The 9,296-nt window shown below is 36.6% G+C and overlaps 1 long non-coding RNA gene across 1 annotated transcript; it reads right to left on the bottom strand.

Annotated features, from left to right (window-relative positions):
* Nucleotides 1-221: 221 nt before the first annotated feature.
* LOC122135983 lies at nt 222-8,618 on the bottom strand. The gene is made up of 3 exons (XR_006153838.1): nt 8,465-8,618; nt 8,030-8,116; nt 222-1,027 (listed from the first exon to the last, which is right to left on the bottom strand). It is a non-coding gene; the product is annotated as an uncharacterized LOC122135983 (long non-coding RNA).
* Nucleotides 8,619-9,296: the final 678 nt, after the last annotated feature.

Here is a 9,296-nt window from a genome sequence, read left to right as displayed (position 1 = left end):
TTAATGAGTGGTATATATGAAAGCTAATTTAGTTTAAGTTTCATAATGCTAAATACTTATATTCTTCGCATTACATATTAAAGCATATTGTACTGTATTTTATTCATATTAAAATTTATTATAAAGAGTTAAGATTTGTATTCATCACACAAACATATATAAAGCAGTGGTATAATCACCAACATCAAAACAAATTTGGACACAACAATTTCATGGTGACTTTAATAATAAATCAAGTTTTACATTTGGTACCTTTAAATGTGTTTTTTTTTTAATATCATTACAGTGACCATTTAAAAGAAATATGTGATGCTTAACATCGTAAATATATAAAGTCAAGCATTTACATGTATTCAGATTTACAATCCAAAAAAATTTGCTGGAAAAATACACAGCAGTTAACTAAATTTTGTTTGCCATTTTTAAAAGAAAGAAGAAAACCGCAAACAAAAGCATCAGTGCACAAATCAGTGCGCAAATCAGCTCAGAGTTGCAATCACAGAAATCCCAGCTAGACTGGTGTAACCTTTGACCCTGCAGTGACTGAAGTGAAGATGTAGAGTGTGAGTGTATGTTGGACTTTTGAGGGACATACATCCAAGAAAGAGAATGTAATTGATTATTTTTCATTTCTCTGCAGAAATGTTCACGGTTCAATGTTTTAATTTCCTTCAGAAGACGAATGTTAATGTCGTAAGTGTGATTCTGGTCAAAGTTTGTCTGATCTGAGTGCTGTGTCACATAAATGCTGTCGAACCTGTTCAACCTTGAGTCAAAGGAAACAATAATGCGATCTTTGTTGCTGTTGTCTGAATATCCAGAGTAATTCTCAGTGACATAATAAGGCAGTAAGGCAGCATTGTGCAGGTTGCCCACTTCATAGTATGGTAGATTAGTGTAAGGAAGAAGTCTACCACCATTATAGAAACGGTGGAAACCAAAAGCTCCATTTTCAGGGTTGTACTGTGCAATCATACGACCGTTAGAGTCAATCCGAACACAATCATGAGCAAACCACCACAACAAGCTCAGACCGTGTCTGGGAGGCGGCCGACCAAACCCAGACCATACAAGACAAAAAGAATTCACAAACATATCCCATAAAATCCCTGACAATCCTGTTTAAAAAAAGACAAATTTTGCTAAATAGCACACTTGCAATTATCTTTTTTTTTTAGTATGAAATATAAAAAACAGTAACATGTCAAAACAAAAAAAAATACATGGGCATTTAAAAAAGTTAAATTGTACAGTTATTTTCATTATTTTGATACAACACATCTTCAGATATTGGTCACTTACTCAGATCTCTTCAGCAGTACAAAGACTGGTCCTTTGAGATTCTGGAGTGAGATGAGTGAGGTAAGTTAAAAATCTTGTGTAAAGATGTATTCTTCAAGATCTTGGCAATGACTGAGGTGATTTGAATTTCCTTCTTCTAACTTCTAACTTCTCACTGAAAAGAGAAATACAGCTGTTTAAAATGATGGAAAACACTAAAAAAGTCCACACTTTTATAGCTGACAAAAGCAGAAATTCACAAAACAACAGAAAACAACAGGAGTGCGTAAAATAACAAACCCAGTTTATATGAGAGCGTAGAGAGACAAAAAGCACAACTTTTTCTTTGACAGTTGTCAAATTGTTACTTACACTTATTGCAGAAATGTATTTCGTGCTGGTGTTGAGGAGAATGAAAAGCTCCTGTCAGCTGAACCAGATACTGTGTGTGTATCCTTCTAATACCACCAACTTTGACTTCCCTGTAGTAGGAAGCAAGGCTTTTATGTTGGTAGACAGAGAGATGGACCAGATAGAGAGAGAGATTCTATAGGTTATATGCAAATGTAGTACATTTTGGTCCAGAGTGCGTCATTGTTGATAACAATGCATATTTGCTCATGTCACTAGAAACTATGCTATAGAAACGTTCGTTAGTTGACCTACAGGTACGTGTGTGTGTGTGTGTGTGTGTGTGTGTTGCTGTTTTGATGAACAGAAAACTCATCAGTGTTAAGAGAAACTTATGCAGACACATTATAGCAGGCAGGTTGATACGGCTCTGTCTGCAGGATCCAGACTGCATAGATGAACATGCACACATAACATGAGCTTAACGGCGACCGCGCTGATTATACCGCTGCCGGATCTTCACCTCCCCAATGAATTCTGACCATTCCATGTTCTGAATGATCTTAATGAGACCTTGGCTGATGCGCAAGGTGGAGTTCTCATCGAAGTGCCCCTGGCCTAAATGATGTGTCACATATAGCCTGTCAAACCATTTGTCATTCTCATCTGAGTCGACCGAAACAACAATGCGATCTGCGTTGCTCTCTCATACATCACTGTCATAATGAGGCATTGCGCCCGGATGGTGGAGGTTGCCCATTTCATAGTAGGCTACTGTAGGTCAGTATCAGGAAGAATTCCTTATGGAATGGATGGAAACCAATGTTGTTGTTGTTGTTGTTGTTTACTTGACACAGGTTACCCTCCCAAGATCACTTGTTATTTGTTTAGTTAGTCAGTTTTACAGTCATTTTCAATCTAGTCTTATTCCAATCTAGTTGTATTGGACCAACAAGTTTCTCTCTAAATGCACACCCACAGTGCAGCCCATCTACAGAGAAAAAGTTTAAAACGATCTTATAATGCCACTAAGGTTGGTCTTAGTAACAAAAAGCAATTAAAATCTGACAAATAGACATAGAATACTGTACCTTATTCATGTGTATGAAGGATCTGCGTCTGTGTAGAGCACAAGCTCCTATTAATTTTTCAAATCTCTGTGGGCGGTGACAAACAAAAACTTGGACCTACACCAGGCTAGTGAATTACGACCTAAAGTTTAAAAAGTCCAGTCTTTTAAATGACCTATCAAAATAAAATAATAATAACAATAATAATTAAAGCTGCAAACAGCGATGATCGGGCCCTCGCACCCGGGCTCACCGTCAGCGGGTGGCTTTAGTAAAACAGCTAACGGCGAGCAATATGCATTTCAAGTGGTAAATATAGGAGGAATATGTCAAATTAATTTATATGTGCCAATCTTCCTGCTGCCAGCTGGTGGCGCTATGACTATAACAGGATTTTGACATGTAGATTTCTTCAGTCCAGCACTTTTATCAAACATATGAAATTTAGTGCAGATTGAACATGGTATGTTTGAGTTAGTATAAAGCATGATGTGTCCTATTGCCAACAGGTGGCGCTATGATTATAACTGAATATTGGCGTTTAGATGTCTTCAGGCCATGACTCTTTCCAAATATGTGAAGTTTGGTGCAGATTGGACATTGCATGTTTAAGTTTGTGTAAAACAAGCCATTTCCTGTTACCAGCAGGTGGCGCTATGATTATAGTGGAATATTGGCCTTTAGATGTGTTCAGGCCAGGACTCTTATCGAACGTGTGCAGTTTGGGGAAGATCGGAGATTTTATGCCTGAGTTACAACTACTTCTATTCCCATGGCGAGACATCGAAATTTGTCACGGCGCCATGGACACACCCTTTAATAAAAACTCAAAATCTTCACAATTTAACATCGCAAAAGCCTTTAGATTAGACTGACTAAAAAAAAATTTGATGTCACAGCCACTGTGCAGGTTACTCTTTGTGAGGTTTTGGGAGTTAGGAGTGACTGAAACGCCAGCTTTACACACAACTGTCAGTCCTGCATGAAGAGGATCTTGAGAGACTTCGATTGATTAAAAACACCTGTGTGCTGCTCAGCTCAGCAGTGGCGTTTTTTAAAGCTGCCATTACAATACAGTTCATTTGTTTGACAGAAACTTCCTTAGTAAATCTTATCTGACTCACAAATCTTTTGACACTTCAATAATCTCTATTTTCTTTTCGGAAAATATTGTTTGTTTTGATGCCTTTTGCAAGACATTGTTTCATACTTTTCATCTTCAGAAAGATCTTTCTTCCTCACCATATTTCATGAGAACTGTGACTTGCTTAAAGGGGTCATATGATGCTGCTAAAAAGAACATTATTTTGTGTACTGGGTGTAATGAAATGTGTTCATGCGGTTTAAGATTTAAAAAACACATTATTTTCCACATACTGTACATTATTGTTTCCCCTCTAAGCCCAAATTTTCCAAAGCTCATTGTTCTGAAAAAGCGAGGTGTGCTGTGATTGGCCAGCTATCCAGTGCTTTGTGATTGGCCGAATACCTCAAGCATGTGACGGAAATGTTGCGCCCCCTCACCATATTGTGATGCGTGTCCCCGGTCAGAAATAGAAACATTGAGCCACTTGCATGTCAAGACAAAAACAATAAAACCCATTACAAACAAAGCATTTGTTGCATCCAGTGGGGACATAATTACGGATTATAATAAACTGTCTTTTTACGTGTTGCGTTGCACCGTGCCGCGTAAACATAAAACCATGTCTGCATTTGTGATCAGAGAAATGACAAAACACAAACTAAACTTTACATCGAATACTCTATAACCATCAGTGGTAATTCTTTAAACAATATAAAAAATGTACTTACAGTCTGTGAGTCAGAGCAGCCGGCAGATCAGGAAACAGTCCTCCATAAAATGCGTTGCACACATCTGAATATTTGGGTTGAATTGTTCTGGAACAGTGTTGCAAATACAACTTAACCACTGATTTCTAGTCGTGTCCTCTTTTGGAAGGCCAAACAAAGTAGTTTCGCTTTCACAACGAAACACACTTGAGTGAGCGGGCTTGAGTGAGCGGAGACCGGCTTGAGAATGGCGCAGCCAGAGGATGAAGGAGCTTGTGGCAACCACATGTGACACCCCTAGGCTGGACTCCGCTTTGTCCACAGTGAAAGCCAATCCGGCCATTCACAGCGCGAAGTTGATGTATTTCCAGCACGGATCAGCTCTAGGCATGACGAAGTGAATATCGTCCTCTTTTGGAAGGCCAAACAAAGTATTTTCGATTTCACAATGAAACACACAGCATCTCCACAACATGGCACCCGGCGGCAACAGAGAGAATAAAAGTTACTCTTTCTTTCTTTGCGTGAACATTTGGGCAGAGTTATGCAAATCTTCCCACATAGTGACGTAGAGATGTGAGGGTGTGTTAGAATGAATCTTTTTAGGGGTGTGTGGTTGACTCTTGGAACTTTTTTAAAGAATAATCTCTTTGGATTTGAGACTTTAGTCTTTGCAAACTTTACAGAACTTCTTCATGCACCAAGAGCTTGTAAACACTCCAAAGAGAAAGGAAAAAATTGAAATCGCATCATATGACCCCTTTGATAATGTGGAAACAAACGCTCTTTTCTTTAGTAGGGTTTTATTTACCTAAGAAGACCCTGGCAAACTATTGAACAAACCTGTCTGAGATTAATCACCAGTTATCTAAAAAGATGTGTGAAAAAAAAACCAACACAAAAAATCTGACTCTTTATTGTACCGAAATCCTATTGATATGTCAAGACTTGCATAATAAATTTTTTTTTTCTAGCACAGTGTACATGACATGCCAGCTTTGCATGTTTGCTGATTGAACTCATGACTTGATACGCTGTAGTAAAACACACTAATTGTTCTACAGGTTGCACGTGTGTGTGTGTGTGTGTGTGTGTGTGTGTGTGTGTGTGTGTGTGTGTGTGTGTGTGTGTGTGTGTGTGTGTGAGGGTTAAAAATCAGAGAAACTCATACTAGGAAAGCGAAACTGGCAGAGCAGATGGGACAGATAGTGAGGAAATTTATATTAAAGCTACTTCATATTGAACTATAATGTCTCCCTCATATTTAGGTTTTATATAAAATATTTAGTTTATTATAAAGTATTCATAAAACATATCATCAAAATTATATTCAATGAAAAATTCAATATATAATCAATGTCTTAACTCATATTCAAAAAATATTACCAAATTATCACAAATATTTATATACATCATTTTAATAAATCATTTTAATAAATCTTTAAAAGATTCCAGTGATAAATAGCGATGCTCTACATTTTATCTTAGATTTACAGAACGATTAACATATATTAATAATTACATTATACATACGTGGCCTAGTGGTTAGAGAGTTTGACTCCTAACCCTAAGGTTGTGGGGTTCGAGTCTCGGGCCGGCAAATTTACCACGACTGAGGTGCCCTTGAGCAAGGCACCGAACCCCCAGCTGCTCCTCCCTGGGCGCCGCAGCATAAAACTGGCTGCCCACTGCTCCGGGGGTGGTGTTTGTCGGTGTTCAGGGTGTTGTGTGTGGTGTGCACTTTGGATGGGTTAAATGCAGAGCACGAATTCTGAGTATGGGTCACAATACTTGGCTGTATGTCACGTCACTTTCACTTTCACTTTTCACTTTCATGCATAATAGCTTAATACATATACAGTTACTCACTGGCTCATCTCACCCTACTCTCCCCTGTGTCTGATATGTCACTGCTTTACTCCCAGTAAAAATATTTAGGTTAATTTTCTAAAAGCCAGTTTTCTTTTCCAGACACTTAAAGTTGTAACTACAAAAAAGTTACTGCACATTTCCAAATGTTATTGTCCAGGAAAAAAGGTGACAACATACCCCAAGAGTAAAGAGGGGTTTTGTGTATTAATTCTACAGTGAGCAGAGGTGAAGTATAAACTGCATGTATTTTGAGTCAGAGGTGAGTGTATAATAAGCACCTAGTTCATCCAAAGTTGAACAGGAAGAGAGAGCAGCTGACTAAGGAAACAGAAAGTGAAACAGAAAGTGAAACAGACATACAGACTGTGTGTAGTTTGAATCATATTTCATCTTTACATCCAGGCTTTTTGGTCATTCACTCTTAAAAAAAAAAAAAGACACTTTTGTAATGGTAATTTTTGCTCAATATCAGAGGTCTTGATCTATTATTGGCACTTATGGCAATAGTAAAAAAAAACTAAAAAAAAAAAAAAACACTAAATCCCCACAAAACAACACAAGTCAATAAACTAAAAACATATATTAACAAAAATATCTCTGTATATTTAAAACAAAAAATAAGCACATCAGATACAAATACAGAAACTAAATTATTGTAAAAATTAAGAAATTTATTGAGATGTGATGTATAACCCAATATTCAGATTAATATCAATTAAAATATATACTCATATATTTACAACATTTCCTCCTTAAAATAAAAACATAACATATATACACAAAATTAACAAACAAACCAATAAAAAATAATGATAAAAAACACACCCTAAAAATTTAATTTATTATACAAAATAATATTGATAATAAATGTGTTTCATAAGCAACTGAAAAAAATAAAACAAATTTAAAAAAAAAAAAATAAAACATGAATTTTCAAAATTAGCTAGCATAACAAACAGCAGTGGATGAAAACTATACTTTCATTTTGACAATGAATAGACAATAGCAACAATAATGAGAAACAGTACCAGCAGACTGCAGCAAGTGAGTGCACAGCAGCATTTCTCACTCTGACTGGGGTTTGTCTGGTAGTGTTGCACTGACTGGGGTATGTCTGTGGAATGATCCGACTGTTCTCTGAGCAGTTCTTCATGGCTCAAGTCTTGAATGTCCTGTGTGAGTTCATTGCCAATATTCTGAAAGCTGTTAGACTGCACTGGCTGATGTATGTCTATGGATATATGTTCAGAATGATTCATAGTTTTTTTGAGGAAGTTTTTACGTCTCAACTTTTTAATGTTCTTCATGAGACCAACACTAATATGGTAGGTGTGATTCTGGTCAAAGTATTTCTGATCTGAGTGCTGTGTCACATAAATCTTGTCAAATTTGTTCAACTTTGAGTCAAAGGAAACAATGATGCGATCTGTGTTGCTGTTGTCTGAATATCCAGTGTAATTCTCAGTGACATATTTAGGCAGTGAGCCAGGGGTTCTCAGGTTGCCTACTTTATAGTATTTCAGATAAGTGCATGGAAGAAGTCTTTCCCTATTACAGAATTGTTTAAAGCCAAAAGCTCCATTTTCAGGGCTATACTGTGCAGTCATATGACCTTTCGAGTCAATCTGAACACAATAAAGCAAAAAACCAAAAACAACAACATCAGACCGTGTCTGGGAGGCGGCTGACCAAACCTGGTCTCTTTCAGATCAGACAAGTCATGCAAGATTCTAATGTCCATGACCATTCTGTTGGGGAAAAAAGTGCACATTTTTTATAATTACAGAAAACTGGAAAATATAAAACCAAGAAGGAACATAAATCAGTTCTTCAGATTCTGCAGAATTGGAACATAAAGTTCTGTAAATCCCCTGCCATTTACATTTATGTTTATATATTTAATATTTGGCTAATTTTATAGTGTTTTCAGTAGCTCTGCACAAAAAAATTAAGCAGCAAATTTTTTTCTCGCAAAAGCAGCACATTAAAGTCTGTTTTGTCCAAGACTGACCAAAACCAAACAGCAGGCTTAAAGGGAACTATTTAAAATACATTTACAGATATTGATCACTTACACAATACTGAGAAAAACTGACCTTCCAAGATTACTGCAGTGAGATGAAGGGTTAATCTGCCGTGCGCTGATCTACCATTTCTGTAAAAGTATAAAAGCAGTTAAGGATTAATAAAAAGTGTGTGTGTGTGTGTGTGTGTGTGTGTGTGTGTGTGTGTGTGTGTGTGTGTGTGTGTGTGTGTCTTTGGCACCGACTGCTTCATTTATATGACATGATAACAATGCCTGTTTGCTGATGTCACTGAACACATGACAGGAACTACGTTACACACACTAGTTGTCCTACAGGTTGTATGTGTGTGTGTCTGTTTCTGTTTTGATGAATAGAAACTCATACTATGGAAAGCGAAACTTGCAGAAACACATTAGAGCAGATGGGACAGATCGTGAGGAGCTACTGCATATTAAACTATAATATCTCACTCATATTCAGACTTCATTTTATATATTTGTTTTATAATAGAGCATTCATAAATGTTATCAACAACATGGAATGCCATTTATAGTTTATGATATATTAAACATCTCCCTCGATCTGGAATATTTATCTACACCATTGCAATAAATCATTAAATGAATTAAATGATAAACATGCAAAGCTCAACATCATATCTTACATTTATAGGATGATGAACATCTATTTATAATTACATTTACGTTTCAGATTTTACAGCTATTCATTTAGCAGACCCTTTCATTCAAATAAGCCTTTTGTCCAAATGGAGCTGCAACACAGCTTCAAAATGAAAAACAAACAGCATGAAAACTATATTTTCATTATTAAAAGCAAGAAGAAAACAGTAAAAATAAACAAAATCTTACAAAACAGCATTTTGCAGCATTTTGCACAGGAC

The sequence above is a fragment of the Cyprinus carpio genome, chromosome B1 (assembly GCF_018340385.1).
Source record: "Cyprinus carpio isolate SPL01 chromosome B1, ASM1834038v1, whole genome shotgun sequence".
NCBI classification, from domain to species: domain Eukaryota; kingdom Metazoa; phylum Chordata; class Actinopteri; order Cypriniformes; family Cyprinidae; genus Cyprinus; species Cyprinus carpio.
Note: the sequence above shows the minus strand (reverse complement) of the source record. Positions and strands in the feature narration are given on the sequence as shown.